The sequence below is a fragment of the Dendrobates tinctorius genome, unplaced genomic scaffold (assembly GCF_039654945.1).
Source record: "Dendrobates tinctorius isolate UK_male_01 unplaced genomic scaffold, ASM3965494v1 ptg000116l, whole genome shotgun sequence".
In the NCBI taxonomy this organism is placed as follows: Eukaryota; Metazoa; Chordata; class Amphibia; order Anura; family Dendrobatidae; genus Dendrobates; species Dendrobates tinctorius.
The window spans coordinates 10,472,673-10,484,744 of NW_027361784.1; positions in this window are offsets into that span (position 1 = coordinate 10,472,673).

A 12,072-nucleotide genomic window follows, 5' to 3' on the forward strand; every position below is an offset into this window, starting at 1 on the left:
CTGCGCTAGAAACAAAGTCCCTAGACAACGTCCTTCTGGTCTCCTACACCCGTTGCCTGTGCCTTCGGTCCCATGGACCCACATTGCTATGGACTTTATTACCGATTTACCTTCGTCCTCTAAGTGCTCTGTGATCCTGGTGGTCGTAGATCGGTTTTCTAAAATGGCCCATTTCATTCCCTTACCTGGTCTGCCTACGGCCCCCGAGTTGGCGAAGATTTTCTTGCTCCACATCTTCCGCCTCCATGGTTTTCCTCAACATATTGTCTCGGACTGAGGAGTCCAGTTTACCTCCCGCTTTTGGCGAGCTCTCTGCAGATTAATGAAGATCACTCTAGATTTCTCCTCGGCTTATCATCCGCAGTCGAATGGGCAAGTTGAACGAGTCAACCAAACTCTAACTTCCTATGTCCGGCATTTTTCCAACGCCCACCAGGACGACTGGGTTTCTCTTCTGCCCTGGGCCGAATTCGCCTTCAATAATCATCCCAGTGAAGCCTCTTCCAAGTCTCCTTTTTTTATAGTTTTTGGACAACATCCCGGCATTCCTCTTCCCGTTTCCCCCACCTCTGGCGTGCCGGCGGCGGACTCCGTGACCGCGGACTTCTCTCAGATTTGGAGAGAGACTAAGGGGGCTCTTGAGGCTGCCAGTTGCAAAATGAAGCAGTATGCCGACAAAAAACGTTTAGACGCTCCTCCGTACCGCCCAGGAGATAAGGTTTGGCTGTCCTCACGATACATCAGACTAAAAATCCCGTCCTATAAGTTAGGTCCACGTTACATTGGCCCCTTGGAAATTGTAAAACGCATCAACGACGTGGCCTACAAATTGAAATTGCCTGCCACTCTGCATATCCCTGATGTCTTTCACGTATCACTCCTCAAACCAGCAGTGTTTAATTGTTTCCACTCAGCTCCATCCCTCACCCCCCTGCCAAATAGTGCTGACAACACCTTTGAGGTGAAGGATATACTTGCTATGAAGACGGTTAGGGGAAAAACTTTGTTTTTGGTCGATTGGAGGGGTTTTGGTCCTGAGGAGAGATCTTGGGAACCCCGAGAGAATATTGATGCTCCTCGTATTATGAAAAGATTTCTCTCCGGCGTTAGAAAGAGGGGGAGTAAAGGGGGGGTACTGTCATGCCCCCTACCGGTGTCATGCCCCCTACGGGCCATACTTACCAGCGCGGCCCCGCTGCTCTCCTGCACGCCTCCCGGTGCGCTCCTGCTCCACGTCGCGTCCCCGCTCCAGACATCCGGACTCCACGTCGTCGTTCCTGCGCGCCTGCGCCGGTCTATTCCCTGGGCGCTCGGACCTCTGGGAGCAGTGACGCTGTGGCTCCGCCCACAACATGGCGGCACCCACCGGCTATTTCAGCAAGGCCTCTTGTCATGTAAGATGCCTGATTATCTTCTGCGGTGACGCTGTTCCTGCGCTAGCGTTTCCGCTCCTCTCAGGTCCCTGTATCCTCTGCGCTATCCTGCTGTTCTCTTTGCGCTGCCTCCGGTAGCTTCTCTGCTCTGTGGCTCCACCTGCCCTGCCCAGTGTCTGTCTTGTCCCTAGTGCCTCTCTGGTCCATTACCCTTTGCTATCCGTTCTGCCTCTCTGTGTGTTGTCCGTACCTGGCTTTCCTTCCTCTCTCGCCCACAGTCACCAGCCTCCGTCTGCCGCTAATGCTCCCGGTTCTGCTTGTCTCTATGTCTCCCTAGTTCCGGCAGTCCCTCTGTGCGCCTGGACTCTGTCCCTCCTCACCACAGACTCTCATATTTCTAGCCCTGGTCGTCCCTTTGGCTCCGGCTGTTACGGTTCCATCCCTCGGGGGCCTGCTCCTAACGCTCCCTGTATAGGGGGTGGGTTTCACCTGGTCAGCTCGCCCTCGGGGGCTCTGGAGCCGTGATCCAGAGGGTCCACCTCCAGGTTCCTCCTTTATTTCCCACACCGTAACACCTGGCTCTATTTTCGCTAAACTATAACCTATCTCCCAGTTAAAGGACTTCAATCAGTGGCCAAAAATCAATAGCATCCATACGATAAGAAGGAACACATTTTCAATAGTGGTTTCAAGAACCAACAAGGAACCTAGGACAAAGACTCAGCTGATGAATTACCGGTAATCCCAGTGATAATCGGGAGCCCTGACTGACTTTGTGCAGAAAGTTTCAATATAGTTTCATGGGGCTTTCTTTAAGGTAATACTATCTCAGCAAACTTCTTTCAGAAAACCCCTTTCTCCACATGCACCTACAACAAAAACTGTAATTTACCCATAAATGATCCTGTCCGGGGTCTTGTAGTTTTGTCATATGTAGGAGTAGATTCTTTCACATAGTATTCGCGGGACTTTCTAACCCCTTTGTCTGCATAATTTATAATTAAATTAGCCCATTTTTCTAAAAATGTGATCACTTGTAATTTCTAAGCAAACACATGAGTATATTATGTACTCATCAGAAATGTATATTTTTCTTGCTCTTGAAACAGCCACACCACTAGTTTACAGAGAGTACATTATTTCAGCTGATGTTATTTGTGGGTTCTTTGCATCCCGAACAATTTTCCTGGCAGTTGCGGATGAAATTTTTGTTGGTTTACCTGACCGTGGTTTTGTATTTTGTTTTTACAGAGCCCCTGATTTTCCATTTGTTAATCACAGTTTGAATGCTGCTGACTGGCATTATCAATTCCTTGGATATTGTTTTGTATCCTTCTCCTGTTTCATACAGATCAACTACCTTTTCCCATAGATCCATTGACAAATCTTTTGCTTTCCCCATGACTCACAATCCAGAAACATCAGTGGCTGGATGAAAAATGCTAGAGTCTGTGTGGATCCCAGAAACTCACTCAGCTTTTATGCGCGCACACACTGATTACAAGCAAACAGATCACAGGTGAGGATGTTACCTTTAGTAGCCATTCATCCCCATTTGTGTCAACTTCTGTGCATGTTATCAGGCCAAAATCACCAGGGTATGTAAACTTTTGATCAGGGTCATTTGGATGTTTTGGGTTGTCATTATGATTGAAAAAGAAAACAGTAGTTTGATAATAAATGGCTTCACCCGACCACTAACCAGGAGTGGAGAAAAAGTTTTGGTGTTATCTTTCATATTCTCTGAAAAAAGGCCAAGAAAACTAAAATTCTGCCGGGGTGTGTATACTTTTGAGCATAACTGTATATCAGTTTCACTTTTTGTATTGATGAACTGAAATGAATTAACTTTTTGATGATCAAATTTAGTGAGAGGCACTTGTGTTTCTGTATTATTTATACAATTCCTTTTATATGTCATCTATACAAAGGTTCAAAGAAACAAAACATGTCTTGCTGGTATATGTTGGTAAGTTGTGTAAGAAGTCAAAACTAAAATTAGAGCGAAACTGAAAAGTTCAGACGTGTCAAAGATAAACACTGTGGTGTAAGACAGTGGCTCTGGAATATTGATAAAATAGTTTCCAGGTCCAGGAATCCTGAAGATCCAGTTGTCAAGTGTGAAAGGCTTGATGGCAGCTGAAGCAAAATTATTGTCAGGTCAGGCGTATCTTGGTAGGAACAGTAAAATGTGCGGAGAAGAAAGAACATATGTTAAAATTAACAAGCCTGTTTAGGTTATGAGTTAGCCAAATTCTTAATGGAAACATCAATTATCTTATTTTAGGATGCGTTGGGGCAAATTTCAAGCAAATTTCTAAGTCCACTGTTCAGCCTCTTGACTGGGCAGTTACTACGACCTCACATAGGATTAATTGCACCTCTTCCGCAATTTTTTTTTTTTTTTAACTTTCTCTTTTCAGCCCTTCCTTCCGAGAGGCATTGTCTTTTATTTTTCCACTTACTGTAATGAGTAAAATGAAGTACACTTTCTATGAATTCTCTGCTTTTAAGTATCAGGAAATAAAAAATTGATGCTTGGAAGGTGTTAAAATTAGGTAAATGCAACCTCAGATGAAAAACAACATTGTCTAATATCATGTCCTCACTATATCTGAAACTGAACCTGTCAAAGACTGAACTCCTTGTGTTTCCTCCAGCTACTAATGTACCTATACCCGACATTGCCATTTCTGTGTGTGGTTCCACTATCACTCCCCAGCAACATGCCCGCTGTCTTGGGGGTCATACTTGACTCCGAACTTTCATTCGCCCCCCCACATCCGATCACTGGCGCGCTCTTGTTATCTGCACCTCAAAAACATTTCTAGAATTCGACCTTTTCTTACTTTTGATTCCGCAAAAACTCTTAGGCTACTTTCACATTAGCGTTTTCTAGCGTTGCGCTTCGTGCACAATAGAAACGCATGCAAAAAACGCATCATGCGTTTTGCATGCGTTTGCGTTTTTTAGGCGCATGCGTTTTAACTAGTTTCTAGCCATGTTAACCCTTAAAACGCATGTGATTTTAAACACAGGCGTGCGCATATCCATGCGCACGTCTGCGTTCCCATAGACTAATGCGTTATTTTGTCCTATTCCGTGCGCATGCGTTTTTTTGACGCTGTTGGACGGACCCAAAAGTGCAACAGGTTGCATCTGGTGCGCCTAGGCTCACACTACAAAAAAAGCATGCGCACGAAAACGCATACGAACGCGTGCAAGCACAAGACCAGGCGCCTGCCATGTCAAACAGGAGCGCATGTGCGTGGACGCGCACGATGCGCTGCACTAAAAAACGCTAATGTGAAACCAGTCTTACTGTTTTTCCTATTAATTCTCGTCTGGACTATTGTAACTCTCTTCTGATTGGTCTCCCTCTTACAAAACTCTCCCCCCTCCAATCTGTCTTGAATGCTGCAGCCAGGATCATATTGCCAATTGTTACACTGATGCCTCTAGCTTGTGCCAGTCATTACACTGGCTACCCATCCACTCCAGAATCCAGGAAAATGTTATTTCCCTCACCCACAAAGTTCTCCATGGCTCAGCACCACCCTACATCTCCTCCCTTGTTTCAGTCTATCACCCTACCCGTGCCCTCCCACTCCCGTCTCCAAGACTTCACACGTGCTGCGCCAGTTCTTTGGAATGCACTTCCCAGGTCAATACGATTAGTCCCCAATCCCTACATTTTTAAGCATGCCCTGAAAATGCATTTATTCAGACTGGCCTATCGCCTCAACACATTAACCTAATCTATCCCTGTGTGGCACAGCCAAAAGTTTTACCATAACCAGGTTCCCCGCATCATGTTCCCACATGCTTTATGCATCCATTAGCCCTCTGTGTCTGTACTGTTACACACTTAACATTTTGGCTGGTCCATACAGTCAGGGCAATTGTTACCACCCACCTTTCGTGTCTCCAATTTTTCCTCATAGATTGTAAGCTTGCGAGCAGGGCCCTCATTCCTCTTGGTATGTTATAATCTTTGTGATTATTGTTATGCTGTAATGTCTATTGTCTGTACAAATCCCCTCTGAAATGTAAAGTGCTGCGGAATATGTCGGCGCTATAGAAATAAAATTATTATTAACATATAACGATTTACATTATCATTAATTTAACAAAAACTAGACCAAAATGAAGAGGACGTATGTGAAAAATTAAGTACTCCTTTCCTGCTTCCATAAAAATTAAGAGAGCAAGGTGCTGATTATTATGTGGCCTTGATTGTCAGCAAATGTGACCTGCTATATAAAAGCAGCAGTTTTGATAGTTTGCAGCATTCAAGCCTGTGTTACCACAATGCCAAAGATAAAAAAAAAAAAGATCATCAATGATATTAGAGAAGTAATTGTTGTTGCTCATAAATCTGGGAGAAGTTATTAGGCCATTTCCAAACAATTTGGAGTGCATCATTGTACAATGAGGAAAACAATTCACAAGAAGAAAATATTCAAGACAACTGGCACTCTTTCCAGGAGTGGACATCCTGGCAAATTCTCCTCAAGGTCTCTGTATGCAATGCTCAAAAAAACTGCAAAAAAAAAAAAAACAACATGAGATACAGCTTAGGCTCTGAGTCTGAAGGCCTAAGTTAGCATGTTATATAAAATAGTGAACTATTATGACTTGTTCGGAAGGATGCAGAGCTGCTGACATTTTGAAAAGTGTCATATGACAATCCACAAGTCTTATAGAATGATGTGCTTTGGTTAAACAAGATGAAAGTGCAGATGCTTTGCCCATAATGCCCTGTGAAATGTTTGGCAAAAAACAAGCACAGCGTATCAGCACCAACACCTCAAACCAACTACTGTCAAGCACGATGGTGAAGGGCAGATTATTTGGGCTTATTTTGCAACTATAGGACCTTGGCACATTGCAGTCATTGAGTTGACTGAATTTCTCAGTGTACCAAAGTATTCTAGAGCCAAATTTGAGTCCATCAGTCCAAAAGATAAAGGATGGCCAAATCTGGGTCATGCAACATGACGTTGATCCCAAGCAATTTTATATCAGAATGGCTGAAAAAGAAAAGAATCAAGGTCTTGCAATGGCTGAGTGAAAATCTAGACCTCAATCCAATTAAACTGTTGTGCACACATGAATGCAGTGAACCTAAGTCACATTGTAGAGAAGACTTGGCCAAAATTCCTCCAAAACAATGTTAGCAATTGATAGTCATACAGCAAACAAGTACTTCAAGTTATTGCTGCAAAAGTTGTTTCTACAAGTAATTGATTCATGGGGTGTACTTAATTTTTTTGTGTGAAGACCTCAGAAGACCACAGAGGTTTGTCTGAGAACATGAAGGATCAAATGGCAGCATGAAAACCAAGGAACACACCAGACAGGCCAGGGATAAAGTTGTGGAGAAGAGTAAAGCAGGGTTAGCTTATAAAATAATAAATAGCCTAAGCTCTGAACATCTCTTGGAGCACTGTTCAATCCATATTCCAAAAACGGAAGCAGTGTGGCAGAACTGTAAACCTACCAAGACCTAGCCGTCCACATAAATTGACATCCTTAGCAAGGAGAGCACTAATTAGAGAATCAGCCAAGAGGCCCATGGTGACTCTGGAGTAGTTGCAGAGGTCTACAGCTTTGGTGGGAGAATCTGTCCACAAGACAAATAGTAGAGAAATACTCCACAAATTTGGCCTTTGGGTAAGAGAGGCAAGAAGAAAGCCATTTTTGAAAACAAATCATTAGAAGTTCCATTTGCAGTTTTAAATTATACATGTAGGTGACACAGCGAGCATGTGGAAGAATGTGCTATGGTCAGAATAAGTATAACTTTTTGGGCTAAATGCAAAACATTATGTGTAGCAGAAAACTAACAGCATGACACTCAGAAAACACAATCTCCACCGTTAAAGATGCTGGTGGCAGCATCATGCTGGTTACAGTTGATGGGAAGACGAATGGAGCTACAGTATATATAGGACAATCCTGGACTAAAACCTGTTAGAGGCTGAGACTGGGACGTAGGTTCGCCTTCCACCTGGAAATCGACCCTAAACATATTGTCATAGAATACAATGGATGGTCTGGATCAAATCATATTCATGTGTGAATGGTCCAGTCATAGTCCAGACCTATATCATTGAGAATCTGTAGGAAGACTTGAAGATTGCTGTTCACAGATGTTTTCATCCAATTTTACTGAGCTAGGGCTAGTTGGTAAAGAAAAAGGGCAAAAATGTCAGCCTCAAGATGTGCAAAACTGGTAGAGATAGACCCCAAAAGACTAGCAGCAGTAATTGCAGCAAAAGGTGTTGCCATAATGTACAGTGGGTACGGAAAGTATTCAGACCGCTTTAAATTTTTCACTCTTTGTTTCATTGCAGCCATTTGGTAAATTCAAAAATGTTCATTTTTTTTCTCATTAATGTACACTCTGCACCCCATCTTGACTGAAAAAAACAAATGTAGAAATTTTTCCAAATTTATTAAAAAACAAAAACTGAAATATCACATGGTCATAAGTATTCAGACACTTTACTCAGTATTGAGTAGAAGCACCCTTTTGAGTTAGTACAACCATAAGTCTTCTTGGGAATGATGCAACATGTTTTTCACCCCTGGATTTGGGGATCCTCTGCCATTCTTCCTTGCAGATCCTATCCAGTTCTGTCAGGTTGGATGGTGAACGTTGGTGAACAGCCATTTTCTGGTCTCTCCGGAGATGCTCAATTGGGTTTAGGTCAGGGCTCTGGCTGGGCCAGTCAAGAATGGTCACAGAGTTTTTCTGAAGCCACTCCTTTGGTATTTTAGCTGTGTGCTTAGGGTCATTATCTTGTTGGAAGGTGTACCTTCGGCCAAGTCTGAGGTCCACAGCACTCTGGAAGAGGTTTTCATCCAGGATATCTCTGTACTTGGCCGCATTCATGTTTCCTTCAATTGCAATCAGTCGTCCTGTCCCTGCATCTGAAAAACACCCCCATAGCATGATGTTGCTACCACCATGTTTCACTGTTGGGATTGTGTTGGGCAGGGGATGAGCAATGCCTGGTTTTGTCCTCACGTACCGCTTACAATTATCACCAAAAAGTTCTATCTTCGTCTCATCAGACCAGAGAATCTTATTTCTCATAGTCTGGGAGTCCTTCGTGTTTTTTTTTAGCAAACTCTATGCAAGCTTTCATATATGTCTTGCACTGAGGAGAGGCTTCCGTCGGGCCATTCTGCCATAGAGGCCCGACTGGTGGAGGGCTGCAGTGATAGTTGACTTTGTGGAACTTTCTCCCATCTCCCTACAGCATCTGTGGAGCTCAGCCACAGTGATCTTTGGGTTCTTCATTACCTCTCTCACCAAGGCTCTTCTCCCACTATTGCTCAGTTTGGCTGGATGGCCAGGTCTGGTGGTCCCAAACTTCTTCCGTTTAAGGATTATGGAGGCCACTGGGCTCTTAGGAACCTTGAGTTCTGTAGAAAATGTTTTGTAACCTTGGCCAGATCTGTGCCTTGGCACAATTCTATCTCTGAGCTCCTTGGCCAGTTCCTTTGACCTCATGATTCTCATCTGGTCTGATCTGCACTGTGAGCTGTGAGGTCTTATATAGACAGGTGTGCGCCTTTACAAATCAAGTCCTATCAGTTTAATTAAACACAGCTGGACTCCAATGATGGAATAGAAGCATCTCAAGGAGGATCACAAGGAAATGGACAGCATGTGAGTTAAATATGAATGTCTGAGCAAAGGGTCTGAATACTTATGACCATGTGATATTTCAGGTTTTCTTTTTTTAATAAATTTGCAAAAATTTCTACATGTTTTTTTCAATCAAGATGGGGTGCAGAGTGTACATTAAAGAGAAAAAAAATGATCTTTTTTGAATTTACCAAATGGCTGCAATGAAACCAAGTGAAAAATGTAAAGGGGTTTGAATACTTTCCATACCCACTGTATATCAAATAAAATCCAAATAAAATACATTTTGAATTTGTAGGTGTATCATGGAAAAGTTCGCGGAGTATGAATAATTCAAAGCACCGTAGCTCATAGCTGTAAAATTATTTAGCTTCGCCTCCGGTCCTGATCATGATTCGAATTGTTAGCTGCAGATATGGCAGAAAAACCAAAAACATTTATGTCGTAACATAACTGAAAGCGACATACAGAAACCAATCATGTAAGATAATTATACTTCTTACTAAGCCCCTAAACTACGCGAATTGTTAATGTAAGTTATCATTATGTACAGCAGAGCGGGTAACACGCTGACAATAAATGTATAAGTGCTGCCTGTACTGAAAAGATAACTGACATGAAGTTATAGACAGGATAATGGCAGTCACAGTTGTAAGCTGACGGGATCCTTTGTTTTAGAGTATAGCCATCAATAACTATGTATATAGAGTTTCATATCCCCACAAGGAAACAGAACATGTTGTACAAGCTCCATTCAGATGTTGCCCTAAGTGGTATTTAACCCAAGACCCCAGCTCTGCTAGTCCGTAGTGTTGTAACTTCTGTCAGAGGCAAGATGCTGGACAAGTTGGACCATCTATTACATTTGATCCACCACTGCAAGGAGGGGATCAATAATTTAGTAGGCCAGTTGATCTGTAACGTCTGTTAGAGACTGTAGGCTCAAAAAGGCTACCTCGGCCAGATCTGGCACTTGCCTATCCATCAGGCAAATTCCAGTGGAACCCCAGCTTTTGCCCTCTAACTCTTGCACAGGTGTCTGGTTTTAAGATGGGGTCCACTAGATTGCTTCCACACAAGGGCAACTGGCTGGAGGAGTGAACCAAGGGTGAGAGAAGTCAACGTAGCCTGCCAGGTCAGAACCAGGAGGGCAGTCAAGGCATATTATCAGAAGACTAAGAATGGCCAGGAAACAGGCCACAGTGAGAACCAGAAGGGCAACAAAGGTACAAAGTCAGCATATAAAGAATGGTGGAGAAAAAGACCGCAGTTAGACGACAGGAATTTAAGAAGCAAAGCAGGGAAAGAAAGCACAAGATAGAGCCAGAAAATATATTTAATTGGCAGTGAGAGTCAGAGGTTCAGAGGTTTAAAACACTGAAAAACAGAGACACTCACCTGGATGTTACAAGTGTTAACCACTGAGCCACTATGTTGATTGTCATTTGATGGCCATACCGGAAAAAATTCTGCCAGATTCATCCAGTTAAGTGCTTGTTTAGCCATTTTGACTTTAGATTAGATTTATTGTATTTGTTATTGTTTTGCGCCTAAGGTGAAAATTAAAAAGGCTAAAAGATTTAAATACAAAATCATTGTTTTTACATCTTTTTTAGGGGGAGTGAAAATAAAACTAAGGCCACGTTCACACGTTCAGTATTTCGTCAGTATACTGTGTTTCATCAGTATTTGTGTTTCAATAATTTTTATTGTGTATTTACATTTTTACATAGGGAAGGAAAAAAAGGGAAATAAAGGGAAGGGGATATTTATTAAGGAGGGAAAACATGGGTAAATCAAGGTAAAAGGAAGAGGAAAGAAATTAGGAGAACTCAGATCACGGTATATAGCCATTGTAGCACACCTTAATACAAAGAATATAAATATACATATGAAAATATTACAGTTTTTCACGGCTGCAAGCATTAATAACAGAATGACCACCTAAAATAGGCAGCTTAATGAAATACTTTGGTTCCAAAGATCCCATTTTTATGGAAATTTTCAAATATATTATTCACAATAGCAAATTTTCAGCGATATTTTCTCTACGATATCAACATAGTTGGGGGTACTGTTTTTTTCCCACAAAGCTGCAATCAAGTTTTTCACAACAAGGAAAACATGTATTATAATAGATCTCGAAGAAGGCATAAGATTTTCCATATCAAGAGAGAAGGGTCATTTGAGGTGACAAAATCAGTTTTCTATTAGACGCTCATAGCTATTCGGCAAAGACAATCACAGGAGTCTCCTGCAGATGTTAAGTTGTCATGCCAACCCATTTGGTTGACACAGGTGCCGATGGGAGGGAATAGTGATGCTCTTCTGGCAAGATCATGTTAAATGCCGCTGTCAGAGACAGCATCATTTAACATGTTAGCAGCCACGGATGGATCTTGATTCCACCTGCGGCTGTTAAGGGCACGTGTCATCAGTTCAAATCAGCTGACATGTGCCGGAAAAGTTATGGGCTCATCGCCGGAGCCGACAGCAAACTGGGAACCCACCTTTGACATACCTATTGTCACGGGGCAGCAGTGTGAAAACAGGAGACGTGGAACCTGGGCCTCTGAACTGCCCCTCAGGCTAAGAAGGTGCTCTGACTTTCCTTAACTTGGGGGTACACTTGATGATAGTGAGGTCCAAGTCCTGTCCCTATCTCCTGTTTAGCCCTGAGCTTCACCACACCACGCAGCACCCCACGCTCCTCGGTGAGGGTCTGCAGCAATTCGACACAGGTCTGCATTTGGGCCATGGCTCACCAGAAAGAAAAAGTGTCGGTTGGTAATAATGTCACGGGGCAGCAGTGTGAAAACAGGAGACGTGAAACCTGGGCCCCTGAACTTCCCCTCAGGCTAAGGAGGTGCCCTGACTTTCCTTAACTTGGGGGTACACTTGATGGTAGTGAGGCCCAAGTCCCTGACCTGTCCCTATCTCCTGTTTAGCCCTGAGCTAACCCACAACTCCCTCCCCAGGAGGTGAGACAGGGAATAAAGTGAACTGCACCAAATAACACACAAGGGAAAATAAAAC